Genomic DNA, 14938 nt, shown 5'->3' with positions numbered 1-14938 from the left:
ACCCTTCTGTTGTCACTGCCCTATGTACCCAACTGAAATCCCATGGCCCTTCAGTATAGCCAGTGGGAAGCTGGGCTTTCCTGGAGAGAAAAAGCTGGTCTCGCTTTACATTCATGATCATTCACTTCAAGTGGACCCTTAAAGCAATCCAGCCAATATTTTATAATTCCCTTGCCTTACATACGCAGTCTTACAGTCCTTGAAAATTATATGATTCACCTTCATTTTCCTCCTCAAATCTGTGATGTCTCCTTCCCAATCCTCAATCTCAGCTGTTTATCTTGTTGAGAAAATGGACGTTTTCAGAAAACTTGTGCAAGCTTCCATCAACTCACCCACGTACTAAGCCGCATCTGTGCCCGTATACACTACTTCTGTTGCACAGATAAATTGTCTGTGTTCCTAGACAATGTTGTTCCCGACATGTGGGCTCCAGATTTCATCTCCTCACCCCACTTCTCTGCCCTCTGACCTCACCATCAGTTTTTCTTCTCTACCAGATATTTCCCACGTGTGTGCAAACATAGTCATTTTTCCCCTTGCACCAAACAAAAAACAAACAAAATCGTCTGTTTTTAATCTATTCCCCCTCTATCATTCTATTTATCCCCTTCCTGTACACCAAAAGTCCTCAAAGAAAAATGTCCTAACTCACTGCCTCAATTTTTTTTCCCCTTGTTGTGTCAGGATAGTACAGTAATCCTGCAATGAATGACCATAAACATTTCTTCCTCTCTCACATCCTGGTTGGTGTGGATTGATGTCTCTCCTGGGTGGTTCTCCTGCAGGGGGTGATCCAGGCTGTCAGTCTGTACTTCTGCTGTGACACCTCCATCTTCAGCATGCATCCTCCGTGGTGACCACAATGTGAAGATTGAGCAGGACTGCACAGGGGTCTTTGTGGGCAGGCCTGCTTAGAGTTGGCACAAATCCTCCTCCTCACATTTCTATGCCTGAGATCCAGGTCACAGGGCCTCAACATAACTATAAGGGAGGCTGAAGGATGTAGTATTCCAGTGTACCCAGGAAAAGGAAATGGGATAAACCTTCCTCCTGCTGAATCATTAACATTTGGAAGGTTTTCACTGCAGCCTCTAGTATTACTTGTCTTGACTAATACAGACATTGGTATAGGTCTTGGCTGTGCTAAAAACCTAAAATAGATGACTTTGACTTACTGGAAATTTTAGAGCTGAGAAGAGTAGATATAACACACTGGCGAGTTAAAAATCCATGTTATGTAGCAGCACATTATTTGGTAAAGCTCTAAGATAAAGTTGGAAAGCCGAACGTTAGTGAAGTGTGGAGGCTATTGTTGACTGAGGGTGCGAGATATTAGATTAAAAACAGATGTGCTCTGTATGAACTGGCTAGTTTGTAAGCAAAAGTAAAAGCACATAAAGTCCAGAAATGTGCGGTCTTACAGGATTGGAAAAGCCAACTGTTTCCGTTTCTAAACAACAAGATAGAGGATTTAATCAGGCTTTGAGTGAAAAATTCTCAGAACACTCCTGAATTGAATAAAGCGACTCAAAGCAAAGATCAGGTTGAGGGTTTGACCTTCCCATTCAAGGCTGATGGTGGGAGAGGTAGCGGGTAGGGAAGAGAGAGAGAGATTGGAGAATGTGATGAAGAAGCAAAGAGGTCATTTAAGAACTATGTGTCTAGGAGTAAATTTTAGTGTGTTCCTTACTTATGAAACTGATGAAACTGATTGGAAAAAGCCATGGTCCTCCTCAGTGCCCAGGAAGAGGAAGCGAGATTGATGAGTGTCTCGCCAGCCCCACCATGATGCTCTAATTTGGCTTTTGCCCCCATCACTCCACCAAAACTTCTCCTGTTGTTCCACAGGAAGGTCACCAACAAGAGGATACCCAGCTGCTAAATCAATCAGTCAACTCTCAGTCCTCATCCTAGTTGACCTCCCAGCGGCCTCAGATACAGTTGGTCACTTCCCTTTGCTTTGAAATAAATTCTGCACTTGGATTTGTTCTCTGCTCATTTTCTTCCACTGAAGTCTCCTCATCTCCCCGATCTTTTCATGTTGAGACCTCAGCACCCAGTCCTTGGACCTCTCCTTTTTCCATCTATGTTCACTCCCAGGTGATCGCATCAAGTCTCATGGAATTAAATACCATCTATGCACTGGCACATCCCAGATTCGTGTATGTAGCACAGACCTCTTTCCTACTTGAGGTTCATCTACCCAGCTGCTTCCTTGTCCTCCTTCTTGTATCAGTCCTATCAAACCTAATGGGTATAAAACTGAATTCTTGATCTTCTCCCCCAAAGCTGCTCTTTTTACTGTTTTGCCATCTCAGGAAAAGGCAGCTCCATTCTTTGAGGTTCTCAGGTTAATAAACTTTTGGTTCACATTACCTCCAGTTTATATTTCATATCTCTCGTGCAACCCATTGGCAAATCTTGCTGTCTCTGCCTTCAAAGGATCCCCAGCATCCAAGCAGTTCTCAGCATCATTGTGGCAAATAACCGGGCCAAGCTGCCATTATCTCTCACCTCGATTAGTGCCCTTAACTGATGGCCCTGCTTCTGCCTCTGTGCCTTTTCATCCGTTCTCAACATGGTTGCCATGGTGATCAAAAATAAGTCAGATCATGTCATTTCTCTGCTCATACCTGAGATGGCTTCCTTCCTAAGGCCAACCCAAAGCCTTTCCAAGGGTCTACATGGCCCTGCAGGTACTAGGTGTCTCCTACCTCTCTGGTTTCTTCTATTTTCCCTCTGTCTGCCTCGCTCCTTTCTGGCCACACTGGCCTTCTTGTCATCCCCGAATGTTCTAGGCATGCACCCTCCCCCAGCGCTTGGCAGGTATCACCCCTCCAGGTCTTTACACCTGTGCCCTTTAGGCAGGGAGTCTTTTCCTTGACCACCTCAGTTAGCTGCTCCACCCAGGTCCCAGCACTCCCTGTGTCATACTTCTCTGTAGCAGTTTCACCTCTACCCTAGTAAGTATCTTGCTGACTGATCATATTTACTGCCTGTCTCTCTCCAGTAAAACAGAAGCTCAAAGAGGTAGAGATTTTTGCCTGTGTTCTTGACTGCCATGTCCCACACATCTAGATGAGCACCTGGCACAGGGCAGACATTCAACACGTAAGCGTGCAGGAATAAATGCACATGTGTGAATGGTGAGAGACAGGAATGAAAGAGGACCCGAGCTGGCAGGAGCAGGAAGTGTCAGGACTGCCTCGAGGACGTCTGGGCTCTGGGAAGTCGGAGGAGCTCCAGGCTGGCGGGGGCCCCACAGATGTGCCTTGTCATGCTGCAGTACCCTCTCCCATAGCTGGACCACCTCCTCCTTGCTTGGAGTCTTCCTGCTCTCTGCAAACCCCACTGCACTGACATCTTCTGGCTGCTTTGCCCTCGTAAACGAGGAAGTAAATTGGTCCCTGTGTGGGCTGTGGGCTAACGGTGGAGGGAGGCGGTGGGCCTCCAACCCTCTCTCCATCTCCCTCTTCTCTCCTCATCACCGGGCAGAGTCTTCCCCTGTTCTTAAAGGGAGATCGCATGCTTGTAGCCTGAGCATTGCATTCTGTCTGTTCTCCCTTGTTTCCTCCTTTGCATTTCTCACGGCTGGAGCTTACAGGTAAAACTTAGGATATGCAGACTTCCCAGGAAAGGATGCTCCCAGACCTGTGACAGCACGCTCAGGCTCAATGCACTGAGAGAAAAATAACATGGCCGCTGTGCAGAGAAGAGGTCCTCCCTTTGAGAAGGGTGTGTGTGTGTGTGTGTGTGTGTGTGTGTGTGTGTGTGTGTGTGCGCGCGCACGCGCGCAGTGAGGGAACCTTGAGTCTCTTGCACATCTGTCCACCCTGGACTCTACTTGGCATAGTGGTGTCACCCAAGCCTCCTGGAGAAAACGCAACGTGTGGACAGAGGAAGTTAGGGATAAAGGTTTGGTTAATTACCTGAGCCCAGTGGAAGAGATATTCTGAGGACAATACGGTGTATGTCACTCAGATTGCCCCCAAACAAAAAGAACTGATTTTATTTCTACCTTAATACCTTCCTTGAAGTGTTGTTTTGAGATTCAGAGATGGTAAATTCAAGGAGCCTAGCGTAGCATAGGTACTTGAGCAAATGTGGTTGTTTTATTGTTATTAGTACAGCATCGACGCCCAGAACAAGAGCAGTACGTGATTTATGTCTGAATTCCTCAGACGTGGTTCAGCGCCTGATCAAACTCTCCTTTATTTATGCACATTGACGAGTGAATACCTCAATATAGGAAGGGTTAGAAGTAGGAAGCAGCGGGTCTTCTCACGGATGTCCTTTCCTAGGAGCTGGGTTGCTATGAAGTGTGCTCCCTGTCCCCAGAGGAGTCTTGGTTTGGGCCCCTTGGCTTGCTGCCAGGGGCTCTCCCAGCACTACCAGGCAAAGCCAGGGGCAAGGCAGACAGATATTCTTGTTTTGGTATTTTCACCTTTTGCCACTGGTTTACAGGAGCCACAAATATATTCCAAGGTGTTCTCTGAATCCCTGGATTCATAACTTCATTTTACCTTTCTGGGTCCAGCTAGTTTCACTGGAAAGAACTTTCTGGGAATTATTTTTTGTCCAACTACATCAGTTGTTTAGATAAAGTCAGGTTAGATGGACTCATTGGCCAAGCACTCCTGTAACCTGGGGACAAAGCTGGGTTTGACTGTGCGTGTGCATGCGTGCGTGTGCGTGGGGGGGGGGGTTGAGGAGACCGTGTGGAAGGACTATCACCTAAAGGAGAGGACCATGGCCACGGGTCTTCTCGAATTTGCCACGAGCCCACGGAGGCCTGAAATTTTCCCAGCTGCCCAAATCAAACCAGATGGAGAACGATGATCCAGAATTTGTGATTACTGCCAGATTTTTGCCCTTTGAAAAGCATCGTCCCATAAAATGCAACCCCCATAAAGGTGAATTCATGCAATCTTGTGTCCTTAGGCACTCCTACACATGCTCAGCCCCTATATAATTCTAGAGGCCCTGGAAACGCTGCTTTTTACATCTAGTGAGAAATAAACGAAATTATCAATAACGTGTTCAAGTTTTCATCTGATCAGTAATACTTAACATGAAAGTTTTAAGCTTGTAATATAATACATTAGAAATGAAAAATAAGATTAGGTATAGCGATTTCATCTACTCTTTTTTTTCAGAGAGTGGAAGAACTGATGGAAACAGCAAGATACCACCTCTTTAAGAACATTCTAATTTTTAGTGTTGCTGTCTCGTTGGACACAGTTGTTTTGAAGTCTTTATGTCTGTATCATGGTATGTGAGGTGCTCTTGTTCAAGACACTGGCTTGTAATTTGACATCCTCAGGTCATTTAAGGCTAAGTATACTAGCACTTTATGTGCTGGAGAGAAAAAAATGTATTCAAAATCTAAAATTATCTGTGAAAGGCAAGAATCATCTCACAGGTACTTTGCTGTGTGATCACCAAATGAGAAGTGATGACACAGCCTGCAGAAGCCAATGCCTGGATTCAATGACGGGCAGACAATGTTTCTCAAAATGTAAAGATGAGAAAAAGAGGTGCTATTGAAATTTTGAGGAATCAGTGAATGCAGTATTACTGTGAGACCCACTTCCTGTGTAATTCCCGGGGACGCGGGTCTATGTCAGCTGGTGTCAGTCACCAAGAAGCATTTCCTTTTGGGACCAAGGTCTGGATCACCATCATTCATTTACTGACCCCAAGTGCCAGGCGCAGGGCTAGGGATAGGGGACACACAGTCCCTGCCCCAAAAGGGGACAGTCCAGGGGGCCAAAATGAGTGCTCCTAACAGCCCACATAAAAAAATGCCAAGGGGAAGCTCAAAACAGCACAGAGGAGGTGCCATCCTCTGAGTTGCTGCTGGGGGAAGGCTGCCCGGAAGAGGCTTCCTCTTTGGAAATCGATGCATCCATGAAAGAAGATAAAAATTCTAATCAGGGCAATTGCCTAAGCAACAGGAAATCAAAGTCTTCCGAGGCTCAAGGTATCCTCTCAGCCCTGAGCTCCTCCATATCCCCTTAGAGAAAAATAAGAATTAAAATCTAATTTTAGAGTGTAGTCCAGGGAAACAGATTTTCTTACAGGAGATTTTACATCTTGTGCGCTAGGAGTTTCTACAAGTGAGGTGACTTCAGTGGAGAGACTTTGGTGGTTAACGTCATGCATTGGGAAGGCCAGCCCAGCTGGAGGTCATGGCTCTTAGGCTGTAACCTCACTTTGTTGTTCCCTCAAGTTTGACAAATCACTGAAGCCACCTGCGTGGGAAGGGCAGGACAAGGCACCCTGTAGAGTCCCGCAGGCCCTGTGTCTCCAAACGGTCTCGGTATCTCATCCTGAAGGAGGGTGTTAATAGCAGAACCACATCCCTCCATCCCTTGGGAAATTTTTCCTTTTCAGGCTCTAAGTGACCAAAATTGGTTTCAACTGTGTCTGGTTGAAAATCAGTGCAATTATCTAAATAATTGACTAGGATAAAACATTTTTTGCATTAATTATCTGGGTTAGTGGCAATTAAACTTTTTGGGGTTTCAGGGGCCCTTTGTGAATATAATAAAACTATGGCCTCTCCAGGAAAAGAAAATATATGGATGTCCAAGAAAAGTTTTACACGGAATTCATGAAGATGGATGGACTCTTGGAAACCCACCTAGGACAGGAGACCATACTTTAAACATCTATGGGGCTTCCCTGGTGGCGCAGTGGTTGAGAGTCCGCCTGCCGATGCAGGGGACACGGGTTCGTGCCCCGGTCCGGGAAGATCCCACGTGCCGCGGAGCGGCTGGGCCCGTGAGCCATGGCCGCTGCGCATGCGCGTCCGGAGCCTGTGCTCCGCAACGGGAGAGGCCACAACAGTGGGAGGCCCACGTACCGCAAAAAACAAAAGAAAAACAAACAAAAAAAATCAATGGTCAGGTATGGATGTTGTAAATTACTGTGAGGCAGGAGTTACCTAGACGAGTGATCTTCAAAGTGGGGCCCTCCACCCCAGAGAAAGCGAAGGATGACCCACTGGGTGTGGGAAGAACGTGTCAGGACTTCCAATATGATGTATTTTATGTTTGAAAAAGCTTTACAAATATGTAGGGTATAAGGTGACACTGAGGGCTTCCAACAAGCATATAATGTGTTCCAAGGGGCACACGAGGTGTCCCGCGGGGAGAGCGGGATTGGCGTCATTGCTGGTTCGTTCACTTATCAGAGGCTTGTGGTGCGTTGCAGTTAATTTGTGATAGAAGACCATGATCGATGTGGTAGATATTCTAATGACAACGCCTTTAAATAATATTTGCAACACTTTGCACTGAGATGCAAGTGGCCGTTTTAATCTTTTATATCACACAGAAGGTTTATGATTTTCTCTTTGCAAATAACTAAGAAGTCTTTTAGAATCTAAAGATGCATTTTCTTTAATAGCAATAACATAAAACATATTCCAAATGCCCTGATTTTCTCATGAGAGGACAAATGACAGGAGGGCATATATTTAATTTTCCCTTTAAGGTAATAGTATGTTTAAAATGTGAATTTCATAACAGACTTTTGAAAAAAGTTCTTCATGAGAGGAGAACATTTTGGACACGCATGGTTAGGTATGATTCTACTGTTTTGTGATTTGTTGTTAAAATGAATAAATCACTTAAATAGGCTCATGCCTGCATACTTAAAAAATAAAACTTGGCAACAGAATTACTACCAAGTTAGAACATTCTCAATGGGTTTTGAAATGGAGTTTGACCTCATTTGTTTGAATTCACTTGTTTGAGAGAGATACATATGGCATTTATATTAGTTTGCTATAACTACCAACTGACATCAGTAGTTATTTCAGTAAAGTCTTTGCATAATCAGTGGAAAGGATTGGAAAGTAAGTGACATGATTTATTAAAGCACATACAACAATGCACTTCTTTGTTTTGTATATATTTTTCTTTTGAGGTATTTTTTTCATCTGTGGCAACCATTAAAGCCAAGGATTGAAATAAATCTAAATTGAAACCAGTTTCTATATGGAAAACTTAAATCCACATTTAAAAAAAATAATAGTTTATTGAATTGTATACTTCTCTCTAAAATGTTTATGTATTAAGTTCTTTGTTCTACTAATAAATGAAATAAGGAATATAAAAATTCAATATTTCTCACTGCAGCTTTCATTTTAAAATGTTCTAGTTTTTGAATGTTTCATTGTTTATATCACATATTGGCATAGGCATCGATTTACAGATACACAGGCCAAATTTATAATGCTGTAAATTTTCATATGTCAAGGAGTCTGCGATCAACATATTTTTTTCTGATCGGGTGGATGATCAAAAAGTTTGGAATCTACTGATTCAGATGACTGTTTGAGGCAGTAGGAAACATCTAGAATGTGTAGATTTTTAGGAGCTGTCTTCAAACTGCTAGGCTCACTCCACTCTCTGTGCAACTATAGAATCTCAGAAGAACAGAACTCTAATGAATTTACCCAGATCTCTCTGGCACACAGAGACTAGATACAGCTACAAGAATAAGGCATGAGGGTGTGTGTGTGTGTGTGTGTGTGTGTGTGTGTGTGTGTGTGTGTGTGTGTGTGTGTGTGTGTGAAGTAGTAGGAATTGCCAATGCATTTTGAGCCATAGTAAAACTCTCTCATGTGCTCTTACCAGATAATCCAGTGATGGGGGAAGAGGAGGAAGAGAAGAAAGGGAGGGGGAGTAGGGGTTGTTGATAAGCAAGGACTTGCTTTCGTGTGGCTGTTGTTTGGTGCATCAGGATGACCCTGCAGTGCGAGTCCCAGGCCTGACACCCATGAAGATATTTTGTCCCACCCGTGACTTTGCAGAACTCATCTGAGTTTTTTGATTTTTAGTCTGTCTTCAAATTGTGCCTGTCTCTCTTATTGGTTTCCTGTGAGGAGGGGATACATCACATGCAAGAAAGTGGTGTAGAAACTCTGAAATGCTGTATACATGCTCAGGACTAAGTTAGCAAAACATCTATCTAATTTGATTGATACTGTCTTCTCTTTTCTGGTTGGAACTCACTTACCTAAAAACATACCCCAGTGTTTCTCATGGATCAGACATCTGAATGACTGACACCATCTTTGGCTGAGTGACTGGAGGTGGTGTGGTTCAACGCAACTGCAGACCTACCAGTAGCTGATGTATTAATTCTGGTGACATGCCACATGGATTTGCTCTGGACTTTCTCTATGAAGCCTTGGATTGGGTGACACCTTCGTATTCTCCATGGCGTCTAGGACAGCATGCCAGGCTCAGTAGATTATTGTTAATTAAAACTGACCTGGTGCCTGACCTGACTGTCCCAGAGAGTGATTATTTAGTATCAGTTCAATGGATCCATCAGGCCCCCTTCCCCCCACCTCCTAGCCCTCAGGACTGCCTTAGCCCTTTTAGGGCACTGCTGCTTCACTATGAAGACATGACTGTGCCTGCAGGCAGGTATTCTTGGTCTACTTTACAAATGAGAGTGCTGAAATACAGAGACCCTGATTACCATGGCCAATTTTAGCTGCTCTTACATGATATACGATAAATATTTGTAAGGCACATTCGCATGAATATACCTCAGAAATCAAGCATCATTCTCTGTCAGTGGAGTTGGTTTTCTCTGTTGTCATAACATTGTCCTTTTCTGAAGCCTTCTAAACATTATTCACATCTTTCTTCTGATAGCACAGAGTCAAGCTAATTAGTAATTAGGTAGGAAGTTGAAAAGACAGTGAAAATTTTTTTATTCCTAATTATGTCCAATCCTTCTGAGACATTCCAGCAAAGAGAAATACTTTTCCTGTGCAGACATGGGATTTGGATTTCTTTTTTCTTTTCTTTCTTTCTTCTTAAATTTATAGCCATAAGCCAGAGACATTTTCAGTAAGGCTCTTGCCAAGCTTCAGTTATTCCCCTGGAAATCGTTCTTTTGCTTTTCCAATCCTCACTCTAGACTTTGCGTGTCTCCTCTTGAAACTCCATCTTCTGATATCAGGGCTTCTAGTGCTGGCCAATATCTAGGGGCAAGTTTGGAGGATTTTAGAGGTGAGTGTCAAGAAAACATCTTTTGTCAAAATAGTGGCACAGGAAACTTTCATTCCAAACTCTAAAAGCCTCCTGACTCTCTGAGAAATACAAACCAATTCAAAAAATGCTGTGTCAGGCACTGGCTCTGCTGGGAGCCAATGGCAGGAAGTCTTCATCTTCAACGGTAATGCCTGCGAGCTTCCTTCTCCTGGGGCCAAGAGGAGTTGAGAGGCTAAGGAGGAAATAGAGAAGATGATGAGACGCTGCCTTCTCCTCCCTGGAAACCCAGATCTGGGAAGTATCTTTTTTTTTTTAATGCAGTCTTTTTTAAAAAAATTAATTTTTTTTTTTGGCCACGGCTTGTGGGATCTTCGTTCCCCAACCAGGGATTGAACCCAGACCCCAGCAGTGAAAGCATCAAGTCCTAACCACTGGACCACCAGGGAATTCCCTGGGAAGTATCCTTAAAGCACTAAATGCATCATTTTAGGCACATCGTTAATTGGCAACTATTCAAAAATCATGAATCCTCCATCTAAAATGTGCCAAACACAAAGACAGGCCAGAGACCATAAAATGAACTGCATGTGGTCTTGATCTGGAGGATTACATGGGAAGAAATGATTATAAGGTATGTACTATCATTTAATATGAGGTATTCGGTATTCAGTGACTGCAGGGAAAATCCATAGAGAGGGAAAAGTAATCATTTCTGGGGAGTTTCAAAAACTTTCACTTTGGAGGTAAATTTGAAATGATGATGTTGTTCAACTGAGTTTGCCAGAGCAGAGACATGAGAAGGTCATAGCTTAAGGTGTCGGGGGGCTCAGAAAGCTTTACAAGCTTGAGAACTGGTAGGCGGTGGAGAGATTGCAAGGTTTGTTGGGGGCAGAGGTTACTGAGTCCAAACTCATACTGCCCATCACGCAACTGGCCAATAAATTGAAAGACAAGTTATTGGGGCAAGTAATAGTGACTTTATTTAGAAAGCCAGCAGACAGAGAAGATGGTGGCTAGTGGACACCATCTAGTCCATCTAGATGGACTAGTGTCCCAAAGAACCATCTTACCCAAGTTAGAATCCAGGCTTTTTTATACTAAAAGGGGGTGTGTGTGGTTGGTTGCTGCAAACTTCTTGGTGCTGGAATCCTTCGTTCTTTTTTTTTTTTTTTTTTGTGGTATGCGGGCCTCCCTCTGCTGTGGCCTCGCCCGTTGCGGAGCACAGGCTCCGGACGCGCAGGCTCAGCGGCCATGGCTCACGGGCCCAGCCACTCCGCGGCATGTGGGATCCTCCCAGACCGGGGCGCGAACCCAGTTCCCCTGCATCGGCAGGCGGACGCGTAACCGCTGCGCCACCAGGGAAGCCCGGGAATCCTTCGTTCTTGCAGCTGTCCACATAGGTCTAGTCACAATGTTCCTGTAAACCTCCAATAAGACAAATGGTATTCCCTGTCCTGCAACTTTTTATCTTCGTATGAATAGAAAAGTGTTATACCTTTAAGGTCAAAGTCTCAGAATGGGCTACCTTGTATATTTCAGGCTATAGGCAACATTCTTAACTTGCAGCAAAGCAACAGAATACAAAGGTTAAAGTAAAAGAAGCAGATCCAATATGGAGTCCAATATGGATTTGTTTTTCCCCATTACAGGGGGGCAAGGGGAGGAGGAGTGGGCATCAGAAGATGAGGCTGAAGAAGAGGCAGGGACCATCGTGTACAGGACCCCAAAAGCCTAGTCACGGAGTCTGAGCTTCATTCTGAGGGTTATAGAGAGCCCTCCAGGAAAACAGAGACAAATTAAGAAATTCCTTTTACAACTGTGAGAGGCCCATATTGGATTGTTTGCAATACGGAGAGCTCCAAATGAGCCAGTCCTTACCCCAGATTAGGGTGTGATCTCCAGGTGGCTTCTGAGACCCTCCCAACTTTGCTTTCTCAACCTCAGGACACTTTGAGATCTGGCTGGTGAATATCCACACTCTGGAGGGAATAGCAGTAATAGAGGAAACTTGGCCTTTTCAGTAGAAATGTCAAGGGCATATTTAAAGTGACCTCACGGAGCATCACCGTCTATGGCAGGTCAGGTCCATTTTCTGGGCCAGTTTCTCAGTCTCTATCCATCTCATAATTTCAGGGAATGGGGCATATTTTACAACCCATGGATTAAAACAAAGTCTTTAAAAGGGTAATAAAAACAATGAGCCTCTTTCTGCCTTTCCTAGTGAATTTTTCTCAGGAGAACTCTTCAGTATTGGATTCAGGATGGCAAAGTGAGCACGTCTCTTGAATGTACTTCCAATTCTCCATCTTACTTTTAGAAGCAGACAAGGATTTCAGTTAAAATACATCCTACCTAAAATGTGTTGTGCAAACCGTCTCCACTCGTTTCCACACATCTGACCTGCACCTGCCCTCCCATGTGTTCATCTGTGGAGATTGTCCTGAGGAACCTGCTCATCAGTTGGGCTGAGTTTCAGGACAACGTGATCAGTGGAGACCGTGAGATCCTGGGTAGAACGTAGAACCTGACGAAAATGGTTCTGCCACTTCCCAGCCAGAAGTGTGACCTTGAACCAGGTGTTTCTTCTCCCTGAGCTACTCACAGGCAAAATGGGACTGTTACATCAAACTTCCATGGTGTGAGGGAGATGGAGAAAGGATTCCCGGGGTACCCATCTAATAATTAAATTAATTACGAAAAACTGTTTCCATGGCCCGCTTTCTTTGGCCCTTCCTCTTCCTTTTGGTACGAAAACATGTCTTGTTTTCTAACTTAGTCAGCAGAGCTGGAAAAGGATGCATTTGAGAAGAGCTGAATCGGCTTTACTTTCATAAGAGGTTCTAATGCCCTGGGCCAATGGGACTCTTTCTCAAATTTGATTGGTATCTTGACATGAGAAAGTGCTCAGCTCTCAAAGTGGATCAAAATTGCCCTCTCTGAGGCTGTGTGCCTTCTGGATTTGAATGGAGACATTACCCAGTGAAGTTAATAGGTGCAATATAAATATCAGTTTGGTAAAGCCAAGTGAAGGAAAGGGCAAAGGTGAAATCACCTTAAAAATGAAACTGGGGAGTGAGCACCACAGTGCCCCTAAGGTGACGTTGGCTGTACTTTGACTCCGAGTGGCTGAATAACCAATGGTGAGTAAATGAGATGCTGAAGAAGGGATCTGCTTCCAGCTTGGAGGCTCCCGGCACTACACTGGGATGATGAATTGCCTCTTAAATGGTCTCTTCCTGTTTCCAGTCGCTTCCCATCCAAGGTGTCAGTTAGCTTTCAGTCAGGAAACAGAGCTACCCATGCTTTCCAAGTAGGGAACCCTTGGAAGGCTGGGAGAAGGAGGGAAGGAGGCGCGCCAGAGCCACAGTCTGCAGCGATGAAGCTCGCGTGGACTCTGCCTTGACCCTCCCTCTTGCACACTTACTGGCTGAAGCTGCCTCTGCAGAATCCTGGCGTGGTCTTCTCTCTGGCTTCCTCGTCTCTCTGGAGTACCCCTCCCTGGCACCTGGAACCACAGGAGAAAAGGCATCTGAGAAATGTAGTCCTGGCTCCTCTCCCACAATGTGGAGGCCTTAAAAGGGGTCATGGCCATGTCAAGGTCACAGGAGACAGTCCAGCGCACCACCTGGCACACAAGTTGGGGACATTCTAGCAACATTCTGATGGAAAGACTTCAATCATGCAGCCTGTTCCACGTCTCCCCATGTTTTACCCTGCAAAGCACACCGTGAGAGCTTCCGTAACGAAGATACAGTCTCTCGCTCAAGACTCAGCTCCCATCACTGCCTTCCTGAACCTGCCTCTTCCATGAACTCGCACAGGCCTGACAGCTCTGCTCGCACAATTCCCCTTCACCCAAATCCCTCCCTTCCCCCACACTAGTTTTTTGAAGTACTATCTAATTTTCAAGGACAGCACAAATGCCATCTCAACCTTGGATTAATTACACTGTGAAGTAATAAAAAATTCTTTATTTCACTCAGAACCTGTCTCTCTTCTTTACAAAGCCCAAGAGTACTTACTGCGTAAATACAGATTTGAGCCCAGCCCTTCTAAAACCTTAAATGTTTGTGATTCCCCTTCATGAAAACTAGTTATACAGCCTTTCTGAGCTTTAAGTCAATGAGGTTAAATGGTTCATGATAAAAATCACACAGTGTTTCAGTTTGAAAAATGTTTTCAGAAAGTCTGATAAGAAATAAATGTCTATCTCTATCTATTCATAAGAGCACTGAATGTTCAGGTGAAACACCAGGCACCAAAAGAAAAGAAACGAATTAGTTAAATAGCATATGTAGATAAAATTTAAATGTAAAGTATCTATATCAAATTTTTACTTAAGAAGTATGTCATTCATATTACCTTCAGTGTCTCTGCCTGTGTTGTTTCAGTTCAATCACCACAGCAGTTTTTCTGAAGGCTTTTCTAGACTCACTTCCAAATACTAAGCCCTATTTTTACTCATAAGATCACAGGTTTCTTAAGTTGAAGACTTGTTTATTGTAGAGTCTCAGAAATAGAATTCCTCTGACTCGGGGAGGGAATATACACCTCCCAAAGCTTGGAAGGAAACACTCCTATGTCACAAGTGCGATGTGACACTGACATTCAAGGACGGTTTGCTCCCCCAGTTCCCAAAGCCTCCTGGAGCCCTACTTGATGATGTTGCCCTGGGTGTCTGCTCATAGCCTAAGAGCCAGCTGGGCAAGCCTGCAAAGCCATCAGGCAGGAAGCATCTCTGAAACACATGTCAAATGGGCACTTCTGTGGACTTGATTCACAACGGTAACTTGGCTCCGGAATAAAAGTGGAACTTTCTATTCTCTTGACTGCCTTTTGTATAAATCAAGCTAGTGTAAAATTATATTTTTCAAACATGTATAAAGAAAAAGAAGGAAAGTGCTGAGCCAAAC

At 44.3% G+C, this 14938-nt stretch overlaps 1 long non-coding RNA gene across 1 annotated transcript; it reads right to left on the bottom strand.

Moving 5' to 3' along the window:
* Positions 1–8589: 8589 nt before the first annotated feature.
* On the bottom strand, positions 8590–14513 carry LOC114487409 (uncharacterized). Its single transcript, XR_003682477.1, has 4 exons — positions 14388–14513; positions 13450–13530; positions 10139–10257; positions 8590–10015 (listed from the first exon to the last, which is right to left on the bottom strand). It is a non-coding gene; the product is annotated as an uncharacterized lncRNA (long non-coding RNA).
* Positions 14514–14938: the final 425 nt, after the last annotated feature.

The sequence above is a fragment of the Physeter macrocephalus genome, chromosome 12 (assembly GCF_002837175.3).
Source record: "Physeter macrocephalus isolate SW-GA chromosome 12, ASM283717v5, whole genome shotgun sequence".
Taxonomy (NCBI): domain Eukaryota; kingdom Metazoa; phylum Chordata; class Mammalia; order Artiodactyla; family Physeteridae; genus Physeter; species Physeter macrocephalus.
The sequence above is the reverse complement of the archived record's forward strand: the minus strand, read 5'-3'. Positions and strand labels throughout refer to the sequence as shown.